The sequence below is a fragment of the Asterias amurensis genome, chromosome 14 (assembly GCF_032118995.1).
Source record: "Asterias amurensis chromosome 14, ASM3211899v1".
Taxonomy (NCBI): Eukaryota; Metazoa; Echinodermata; class Asteroidea; order Forcipulatida; family Asteriidae; genus Asterias; species Asterias amurensis.
In genome coordinates, this window is record NC_092661.1 from 1,451,858 (window position 1) to 1,464,081 (window position 12,224).

Here is a 12,224-nt window from a genome sequence, read left to right on the forward strand (position 1 = left end):
TTAGTCTCGTGCTACTTCGATGAGCAATGAGCAGGTTTGTTATGTTGTGCATACGTTGTGATACACCAAGTGAGAGTACTAGTCATTGATAATACCTGGGCCCAATTTCATAGAGCTGCTTAAGCACAAAATTTTGCTTAAGCAAAAAAATCCTTGCCTGGTAAAATTAATTTACCGGCCAAAACTCCACTCAATTGTTATGCTAAGTAAACATCAGCTAAATACCAGTCACAAGCAATGTATATGGCATGAAATTTTGGCCAGTAACATGTGTAAAATAAGCAAGCTATTTTCGTGCTTAAGCAATTTTTTTGCTTAAGCAGCTCTATGAAATTGGCCCCTGTCCACAGCCATTGATTGCACAAAACTCTTCCTTATTTAGGATTAATCATAGGACTCAGGACGGGTTCAGTCCCCTATCCGAAGACGTTAGAACGCATAGAACCCACCCTATAAGTTAGGACGAGTTACTCCAGATAAGATTTGTCCTTGTTTAGCGAAATCGGCTGCTGTCCCTTTAAACGGATTTCTAAACTATTTCCCCAGTAATCAACATGAGTTGATACCTCGCACTGCACTCGCCGGTTGTTGACCCAATTTTCACTCTCACATTTACGCTGGATTGTACTAGACTACGGAGCTTACTATCTGGGCCATAAAAATAAAAGAAATCATTGAGCTGCCTAAGCACAAAAAGTAGCCAAGTACAACACATTTATAAGCTTCCCAGAACAAGGTTAACAGCCAAACTACCATGTCACATGCACGATAGCTGGTATCCTGCTCAATACTGCTTAGCAGACAACTGCTCAGCAATATTGTCTGTTTAAAGACAGTGGACACTATTGGTAATTGTCAAACACCAGTCTTCTCACTTGGTGTATCTCAACATACGCATAAAATAACAAACCGGTGAAAATTTGAGCTTGATTGGTCGCCGGAGTTGCGAGATAGCTATGGAAGAAAAAAAACACCATTATCACACGAAGTCAAAGTTACTTCTTTCTCGAAAACTATGTTACTTCAGAGGGAGCCGTTTCTCATAATGTTTTATACTATCAACCTCTCCCCATTACTTGTTACCAAGTAAGGTTTTATGCTAATAATTATTTTGAGTAATTACCAATAGTGTCCACTGCCTTTAAGCAACTCTATGAAAATGGGCCATGGGGGTTATCGCACTCGTAAAACTTCCAAGCCATCAGTAACTTTGGGTGACTTTGAAGCGGGAAACTCCGGTCGGTGCAACGTCAAAATTGACCGATTTGACTCGCGTTATCTCGGCGTGGCACACACACTTATGTCTTTTCTTAGCTGAGTCTGCTTTGAATCGCCGTGGGAAATCCACACATAAAACAATGTTAACGAGGACTGCAATTATATCGGTCGAAACCCCTTGATACTATTTAGGTTAGTAACAACGAAACTTGTTTTTAAAGGCAGTGGACACTATTGGTAATTGCTCAAAATAATTATTAGCATAAAACCTTACTTGGTAGCGAGTAATGGGGAGAGGTTGGTAGTACAAAACATTGTGAGAAACGGCTCCCTCTGAAGTGGAGTAGTTTTCGAGAAAGAAGTAATTTTCCACGAATTTGATTTCGAGACCTCAAGTTTAGAATTTGAGGTCTCGAAATCAAGCATCTAAACGCACACAACTTCGTGTGACAAGGGTGTTTTTTTCTTTCATAGTTATCTCGCAACTGCGATGACCAATCGAGCTCAAATTTTCACAGGTTTGTTATTTTATGCATATGTTGAGGTACACCAAGTGAGAAGACTTGTGTTTGACATTTACCAATAGTGTCCACTGGCTTTAATAGCGCATTTTGCGTTATCACTGCGCTTTACATTAATGCCCTGAAACATTGGGCCAACAACATTCCTGTAATCTTTCTCAGCTCCCCGGGAAGAATTCAGTCCCGTGCTGCTGTGGCGCTCTGAAAACCTTTTCAAACACAATAGACCTTTATCATGGTGCAGCCATCTTGAATTTCTCCCATTGATATCAATGTTACCAAACCGAGGCTGGAAGAACAAAATAGTCAACTATCATTCAAAATTATTATTATCACTCATTTTGGTTATTCGATACGAGGAACATAACCAAAATGGTACACATTCATACCCCTGGGTGTCTTGCTCAAGACCAGGGCCCAATTTCATAGAGCTGCTAAGCACAAATTTCCTTAGCATGAAATTTCTTCCTTGATAAAAGTAGGATTACCAACCAAATTTCCATTGGTTGCATTTTGCTTGTTACTGTTATTCAGCTGTGGTTTGCTTATCCTAAAAATAACGTGAAAATTTGGTTGGTAATCCTGTGTTTTACCAAGGAAGAAATTTCATGCTAAGCAAATTTTTGTGCTTAGCAGCTCTATGAACTTGGGGCCTGTTCGAGACCAGTTCTTTGATATGAGATAAAAACATTACTTGCATCTAATTAATGTGAAAGCAAATTACCGGCATAGAGGTTAGTTCCTTCGATGTACTAAAAAATGTGTGAAACCTATTTCGTGACATAGGGATGTATATAACCCAATAAGGGTTTTGAAAACAGAACTTGTATTATGCATGAGATTTGTTCAATTGAGGTAGCAGAGTTTAGTATATTTATGGACTAACCTCCAGGACCTGTTTCTTGAGATGGAGATGGATAAAGGACTTTGAAAACAGAACTTGTATTATGCAAGAGAATTCTTTTCAGTACCGGGTCTCAGAGGTTAGTGTATTTATGTGCTAACCTCCACGACCTGTTTCTTGACACGGGGATTGATAAAGGAATTTAAAATCAGAACTTGTATTAGGCTTGATTATTTTTTATTAACCAGGTCTCAGAGGTTAGTATATGTATGTACTAACCTCCACGACCTGTTTCTTGACATAGGGATGGGTGTAGGAATTTGAAATCAGAACTTGTGTTATTTTATGCATGGAAGTTTTTTATACACTACCAACAGCTCTCCGTTGCTTGTTAATACAAAATAAGTTTTTATGCTAAAAATTATGTTGAGTAATTACCACTAATGCCTTGACCAGAATGGCCCTTTTGGCCTCGTGTTAGGAGACTTTTAGCAAGTTCAGGTCTTTACATATACACGATGGCCTTACTTTTCATGTTTTGTACATCTGAGGCTCACGCTCATTAAAAACAGATTTCCAGAGGTCTAGACAACGTTGAAAGCTCTATATCATCTCTCATAGGTCAAACTAAGGGTGTTGGTATAGAGTTACCAATGTTTGAAGAGTTTGTAATTGAAGAGATTGATGGTGCGTGGTCGTGAATATGTCTGGCTTCAAAGCTCTGGACGCTATTGGTAAATTACTCGAAATAACTGTTAGCATAAAACTTACTCGATTAAGAGCAATGGAGAGCTGTTGATAGTATAAACCATGGCTCCCTCTGAAGAAACGTAGTTTTTGATATGGAGAAGTAATTTCTCATTAAAATGTTAAAATACTTCAGGTCTGAAGCCTCTTTTAAGCATCTGAGAGCAAAAGCACAAGGGTGTTGTTTCTTTCATTGTTCTCCGCTCGCAACGTCGATGACCAATTGAGTCCAAATTGTTAACAGATTTGTTATGTTATGCATATGTTTGGATACACCAAGTGAGAATACTGGTCTTTGACAATTACCAAAGGTGTCCAGTACCGTTAATCATGTTGGTGTCTAGGAGACACATAAGTGACAACACGTCAGAAAGTAATTGTTCTACTCGTTGAATGTTCTTATTGCTTCCTCTTTCACTTAAAGGCAGTGGACACTATTGGTAATAACTCGAAATAATTATCAGCATAAAACCTCACTTGGTAACGGGTAATGGGGAGAGGTTGATAGTAAAAAACATTGTGAGAAACGGCTCCCTCTGAAGTGACGTAATTTTCGAGAAAGAAGTAATTTTCCACAAATTTGTTTTCGAGACCTCAAGTTTAGAATTTGAGGTCTTAAAATCAAGCATCTGAATGCACACAACTTCGTGTGACAAGGGTGTTTTTTCTTTCATAGTTATCTCGCAACTTTGACGACTAATTGAGCTCAAATTTTCACAGGTTTGTTATATTATGCATATGTTGAGATACACTAAATGAGAAGGCTGGTCTTTGACAATTACCAATAGTGTCCATTGTCTTTAAAGGGAATGGTAGACGTTTGGTAAATGAATGGCAGTATAATAACTTTTTCCGGAAACATTTCACTTCGAAGTAATGGGAAATGTAGTGTATCTAATGTAGTGTATCTTTTCAACTCAATTCGCATTTATGTCAGTTCTGTCAAAACACAGCAATACAGAGTGCATACACAATGTAATAGTCAACAGTCTAAGGTTTATATAGTCGAAGAAAAGGAACAATATATTATGCAGATTTGACGGAGCCAACATAAATGGACAAACAGAGGACGAACGAAAAGGAACAAAACAACTTACAAACAACAACTATAACACTTACTTACGGGGTGGATTTCACAAAGAGTTAGGACTAGTCTTATCTTGAGTTAGGACGAGTTACTTGTCCTAACTTAGGACTAGCCATACATTTTTCAAATCTCCTAGGACTAGTCCTAAGTTAGGAATAGTCCTAACTCTTTGTGAAATCGACCCCTGGGGTGGATTTCACAAAGAGTTAGGACCAGTCTTATCTCGAGTTAGGACCAGTTACTCGTCCTAACTTAGGACTAACCATGCAATTTGTATATCTCCTAGGACTAGTCCTAAGTTAGGACTAGTCCTAACTCTTTGTGAAAGAGTTAGGACTCTTTCACAAAGAGTTAGGACTAGTCCTAACTTAGGACTAGTCCTAGGAGATATACAAATTGCATGGTTAGTCCTAAGTTAGGACGAGTAACTGGTCCTAACTCGAGATAAGACTGGTCCTAACTCTTTGTGAAATCCACCCCTGGACACTTTAGAAACCGCTCCCTATGAAGTTACCTAGTTATAGACCTCAGCTGAAAGCACACAACTTGTGCGACAATGGTGTTTTTTCTTCCATTATTCTCTCGCAACTTAGACGACCAAATTGAGCTCAAATTTTCACAGGTTTGTTATTAATTTATAAATGATTATAAGGATGATAACAATGGCACTGGACATTGTTGGTAATTACTCGGAAAAAAATGTTAGCATACAAGCTTACTTGGTATTACGAGCAATTGGGAGCAATGGGGCGCAATATTAACAGATATCAGCTATTTTTTTCTCAAACATTTTAATTTAAGAAGCGTATTTATCTCAAAGCACAGTACGTTTGTGCCAATAGGGTGTTTTTTCTTTCATTATTTTCTTGCAACTTTGATGACCGCTTGAGGCAAAATGTTCACAGGTTTGTCATTTTCTGCACATGTTGGTTTGCAACAAGAGCGAATACTGCTCGTTGACAGTTACCAAAGAATGACGCACTGCCATTAGGTTTTTAGTATTCATTTAACCCAAGGTTTTGTGTGGGCCACGAGTGGGTGTACACTTTTAGCTTGTAATTGTTGTTGTAGATGTGTTTCGCTATGGGGGAATTCCCTTCATTATGTCATGAACGTCCAAAGTGAACACAGTATTTGTTCATGGAGTACTTTTCCATCAGTGTAATGCTAATTAAATTGTGGCTGTTGTGGTCGTTCATAGTGAGCTACAGGCTGACTGACGTTACTACGCCTTAGAGGTCCCCCATCGTGGGCGCAAATTCTTGGAAACGATTTTTTTTTTAAATATATTTTTTTTAATTTATTTAATCTCTTCAGTTTAAATAAATTGTTTTGAACTTTGTCCTCCGGGTAAGCGTTCGTAACTATAGAAATTAAGAGACACTGTAAATAGCAAGGGTTTCCGAAATGCGTAAACACTCTATTCACAACAACTCACATTTTGTCATGTGCCCGGGCATAAAGAGAAAGTTGAAGGCTTTATACGCCCTTTTTCAGTCACACAAATGTGTTTTAGCAAGCCGTATAGGTAATAATGTATGGCATTATTGTTGCATTGTTGGTCACCCCAATGCCTTTTTTTTCTTCACATTTCAATATGCAGAACTAAACTTCCTGTACAGTTATTTTGTAATGGCGGAAAGCCGATCAAACTTACCCGATCAGTTTTCTTAAAGACACTGGACACCACTGTTGGTAATTGTCAAAGACCAGTCTTCTTACTTGATGTGTCTGTCTCAACATATGCATAAAATAACGAACCTGTAAACATTTGAGCTCAATTGGTCGTCGAAGTTGGGAGATAATAATGAACAAAAAACACCCTTGTCACACGAAGTTGTGTGCGTTTAGATGGTTGATTTTGAGACCTCAAATTCTAAATCTGAGGTCTCGAAATCAAATTCGTGGAAAATTACTTCTTTCTTGAAAACTATGTCACTTCAGAGGGAGCCGTTTCTCATAATGTTTTATACTATCAACCTCTCCCCATTACTCGTCACCAAATAAGGTTTTATGCCAATAATTATTTTGAGTAATTACCAATAGTGTCCACTGCCTTTAAAGCACAATTTGGGCGTATACGTCACTCTCCCCAAAACATCGCTCTGTGATTTTCATTTTATTCCCGCGCAAAAAGCTTAACGACTAATGAAGCTAAAACTTTAACATTCAATTCATGACATGGCCAAAAAAACCTTGATCTACAAAATTTATCAAAACCCTTTAACACAGAGTCGATACTGACGCAACAAAAAGGCTTGGATTCGGCACCTGCCTCCTGCTCCCATCTGCTTCTCGCCTCGTTCTACCTACGGCTGCCACGCCCCAATTAGCGAGTCAACAATAGCGACTATAGACCCGCGGGGCATTATTCACACCATAATGTCAATGATCAACCTGCTTCGCTACATTCCAACCCCCTCACACCCAAGATGCAGCCGTTTATAGATACCCATCATCTATCTGACCTATATTGACAATCAACGTCTTAGCTCGCCTCATCTCACCCGCATCCGTCCCGAAATCAAGGAGGAGGTCGTGCGAGATGATAACGTCATCGTCTTCGAAGGTCTACGTCATTGTGGTTAGGATAAGGCTTCCAGGGGGTCCTAAGTTATCAAGGAGACAAAATATCCTGGAGCATCCTCTACTGCTTCATCAACTGGAGAGGATGGCATTCAAATTCACTGTGACGTCAGAAATGTGGGTTAAAGGCAGTGGACACTTTGGTAATGACTCAAAATAATTTTTAGCATAAAAAGCTTACTTGGTAGCGAGTAATGGAGAGATGTGGATAGCATACAACATTGTGAGAAACGGCTTCCTCTGAAGTAACTTAAAAATTACAATTTTTACCTGTCCTTGATAGACATTATCAAACAAATTAATATTGATAAGTTCATGCCTATCTATTGTGTGCTTTTATACTTAAGAGACAGCGACATTGATTGTTATTACGGCAGGCTTTAAACTTCCTCTTGAAGGGGCATATTTCCCTCTTGTGTAAGGGTTACTTCTACAAGGGGAAAATGTAAGTTTGTATGGAACCTTGCAAAGGGCACCTTAAAGCACGGGGCACCACGGCAATTGCTGCTCGTGTCGTGGGTTATTTCGAGCCCTAATACGGCAGTAATCAGAATCAAGGGAAAACACTCCTTTGCGAAACCCGTCTGACGTTTGGAGATAAATTGCGAAAACAAGCCGAGGGATTTCCCCGCGCAACAAAGCTTTGTTGGAAAATTACTGAGAAATGTATTTCCCGATTTGGTTTTAAAGGCAGTGGACGCTATTGGTTATTACTCAAAATAATTTTTATCATAAAACCTTTCTTGGTGACGAGTAATGGGGAGAGGTTGATGGTATAAAACATTATGAGAAACGGCGCCCTCTGAAGTGACATAGTTTTCGAGAAATAAGTAGTTTTCCCACGAATTTGATTTCGAGACCTCAGATTTAGAACTTGAGGTCTCGAAATCAACCATCTAAACGCACACAACTTCGTGTGTCAAGGGTCTTTTTTTTCTTTCATTATTATCTCGCAACTTCGATGACCGACTGAGCTCAAATTTCCACAGGTTAGTTATTTTATGCATATGTTGAGATACACCAACTGTGAAGGCTAGTCTTTGACAATTATCAATAGTGTCCACTGCCTTTAAATACAATTAGGTCTCGCTTCCTTTTCTTTTGTTGAATGTTACAATAGTCCGTATCCTCCAGCGATTTCTGTCTGACGTCTTGAACCATTATTACAAAAATGTTCAATGGACTTTATGGCTTGAAAATGTTGACTGGATTTTTGAGGTTTTTTGACAAAAGAGTGTGGGGACAAGGGGGACTTGTGAAATGAAAGAACTGTAGTGTTAACAGTTGGATGTGGTTGTGGTTTATGAATGGCTAAATATGTGGATGTGTCGTAAAACGGCCCAGTTATTCTGCAACCCTAAATTGTGTTTAAAGAATATTACCATAGCGGGGGCATGTTAAAGGCAGTGGACACTATTGGTAATTGTTAAAGACTAGCCTTCGCAGTTGGTATCTCAACGTATGCATAAAATAACTAACCTGTGAAAATTTGAGCTCAATCGGTCATCGAAGTTGCGAGATAATAATGAAAGAAGAAAACACCCTTGTCACGCGAAGTTGTGTGCGTTTAGATGGTTGATTTCGAGACCTCAAGTTCTTACCTTGAGGTCTCGACGTCAAATTCGTGGAAAATTACTTCTTTCTCGAAAACTATGGCACTTCAGAGGGAGCCGTTTCTCACATTGTTTTATACCATCAACATCTCCCCATTACTCGTCACCAAGAAAGGTTTTATGCTAATAATTATTTTGAGTAATTACTAATAGTGTCCACTGCCTTTAAATTGTGCTCTAGATATTACACAAAAAGGAGACGATAGTGGAATAAGTTCGCTGTATGTATACAGGGATGAACGTTTTCACACCAAAATGCTAAATGTATCTAATAAAAGTCTGCCTTTGTGAAAAGAAAAAATTTAAAAAAATTTGACCCCACGTTTTGGAGTGTTCTGGAGAAAAACCCACTTTAACCATGTTTTAACGTGAGGTAGGAGACTCGTTATATTTGTGTATGTTTCCTATGGACTGCAGGTGTTAGAAAACTGTAATATCTATATATTTGAGATCATCCTTTATTGGCTGTTTAAACTTTGTGAAGGACTGACTGAAGGCGCGGCACACGGACATTGAAATGTGGCGCACGGGTGAACTTGTAAGGAGTGTGTAAACACCGTTTTAAAAAAAGCAAATAAACAGGGAGCTATAAAATAGGTCGGGTTGTTATTACATGAACAATAAAAATATCCAGCAGGGCCGTAAAAAATAAATTTCACTCAAAATAATGTCTGGGTAGATAAAGGGAACAGAACTAGGCCGGGTCGTGCTTTAAACCAGCTAAGTACTTATTATTTTTTTACTTTTATTTATTTTTTTATTTTTTTGTTTTCTTCATTTTTTCATTTTTTCATTTTTGTTATTATTATTTTTTTGGGGGGAGCTTTTTCCTTAAAGGCATTGGACACTATTGGTAATTACTCAAAATGATTATTATCATAAAACCTTTCTTGATTACGAGTAATGGGGAGAGAAGGATAGTATAAAACATTGTGAGAAACAGCTCCTTCTGAAGTGACGTAGTTTTCGAGAAAGAAGTATATTCTTCCACAAATTTGATTTCGAGACCTCAGATTTAGAATTTGAGGTCTCGAAATCAAGCATCTGAAAGCACACAACTTCGTGTGACAAGGGTTTTTTTTCTTTCATTAATATCTCGCAACTTCGAAGACCGACTGAGCTCAAATTTTCACAGGTTTGTTATTTTATTCATAATAAATGTTGAGATACACCAACTGTGAAGACTAGCATTTGACTAATATCAATAGTATCCAGAGTCGTTAACTTCTGACGCTAATGGTCTCTATTCATAAATAATAAAGCCCTTTAAATGTGTTCTTGACTGTTTGAAGATTTTGAAATACAAAAAATAGAAACATTAAAAAATGAATTTATAACTTTTTCTCTCAGCCAATTAAGACTACAACATTTACCTTTAAAGCCCGTGAGTCGACGTCAAGCTTCCCAAAAGTCAAGCTCTGATGTTCAAGGGTAAGTTTTCAAAACCTCGATATTAAAGACAGTGGACACTATTGGTTATTGTCAAAGACTAGCCTTCAAAGTTTGTGTATCTCAACATATATGCATAAAATAACAAACCTGTGAAAATTTGAGCTCAATCGGTCATCGCAGTTGCGAGATAATAATGAAAGAAAAATAACCCTTGTCACACGAAGTTGTGTGCGTTAAGATGGTTGATTTCAAGACCTCAAATTCTAAATCTGAGGTCTCGAAATCAAAGTCGTGGAAAATTACTTCTTTCTCGAAAACTATGGCACTTCAGAGGAAGCCGTTTCTCATAATGTTTTATGCCATCAACCTCTCCCCATTACTCGTCACCAAGAAAGGTTTTATGATAAAAAATTATTTTGAGTAATTACCAATAGTGTCCACTGCCTTTAAAGTCCAATTCCGTAAATGAGTTACGACATTTTGAATAAACGCAGCGAATTAACGATAATTTGCCCGGAAATTTCCATAAATTTCCTGGAAAAAATTGGGGCAGCCTTATTATAGACCTTAAAATTTGTAGGGTCCTTACTATAGCGTGGGTGAGTCAGTTTAATGTTAAACCCGTAACCTAGGAACACAGTTTAGAAAAAGAAAACAACAGGGGTGTGGTCATTCGAGACATTTATTATTTTGTCCAACCTATTTAAATGCACTGCTGGCAGGGCACGTTTGGTAATTGTAAAAGACCAGTATTCTCACTTGATGTATCCCAACATATGCATAAAATAACAAACATGTGAAAATTTTGCTCAATTGCAGTGCTTTCAGATGCATAATAACAGTGAGAGGTTGCCACTTTCTTAACTAGGGTAATAATATAATAAATCGAAGTCTTATACAGCGCACGTATCTACCGAGGTGCTTAAATTTTTACAGAAAGATAGGTTATTGAGTTATGAATTCTGAATTAAGTAGCACCTTATATAAAAGGGTTTACAAGTTGCCATACGGCGCATTTAGCAGCCCAGACAGGAACACCGGGGCGAACCCCTTCTCTTTTAACCGGTGCACTGGGTTCCTTTCCAGGCGTTACACAACACATGGGACCCTGTATTACAGACGCTGGCTCAACAGAGCCAATGATTTCATTTGATAAACGTGCAGTGACGTAAGCTTTCCATATCTGCGTTTTGAGTGGTTCGAGGTGATGTTTGCCAGCTGTACATTCGGTCGTCTACATGCTATGTGCACTGTCATAAATGTATTATTATGTGGGCCTATGTACTGCGCAATCTTGATTGGTATGTACGAAGGAGTTAACGGGGTGCGTTCGAGAAGCTTCCCTGGGTCAACCCCGCGATGCTCACTCGGGTAAGCCCCTGACAAGAGCAAAACGAACGACCACTCACCGCTATCGTAGTGAAGTCATGCACCTGGGGCCAGCCCTCAAAGTGACCCACACCACAAGCAGGGCACTGGGGGCTGACCCGGGTGAGCCCCGTCAAAGCTATTCGACCGTCCCGGGGCAGGACCGGATAGACCCAGGGAAGCTAAATGAACGCACCCATAGCAAGACTCAATTTGAAATGCGATGTCAAGGGTGCTTTGAGAAGGGGATTTACGTATAGGCCAAAAACGGGTATCTGGCGTAATTCACGAGCCTCGAAGGGTGACGTCAGGAGTTCCGTCTAGTCCCCAATACGGTACATGGGCTCTTAAGAATAGTTGAGTCAAAAGAGGGCGCAATCAGACAAAATGTTGACACACTACCTGCCGATGTCCGAGGAAAATCCGTCAGCCGGAGATTCTAGCTAGCTGCATGGGAAATTGACATAGGATTAAGGAGAATGATTCAAAAGAGGGCGCTATTGAAAAGTACGTGTACACTGCTTCGCCGTATTGGGGAGGGGCACCATTAATCATCTCAGTCTCCCCCCCCCCCCCCCTCTCCCCACTTGTTGCGCCACATGCTTGCCGATACATACCGATTTGCCGCCCACGGTCAGGGTGCACGCACGAGGTAGGCTAGACTGGTGACCTGCATGTCTTTATTCGCAAGGAGAAACACAGACACAGGGCCCTATCCCATAGCTGCTTAAAGCACAACAAGCGACTTAGTACCAATAGTGCTAACAAGAATAAGGTGACCAGCCAAAATAATATGTGTTATGCACAATTTGTGACTGGTATCATGCTCATTTCTGCTAGGGAGAACA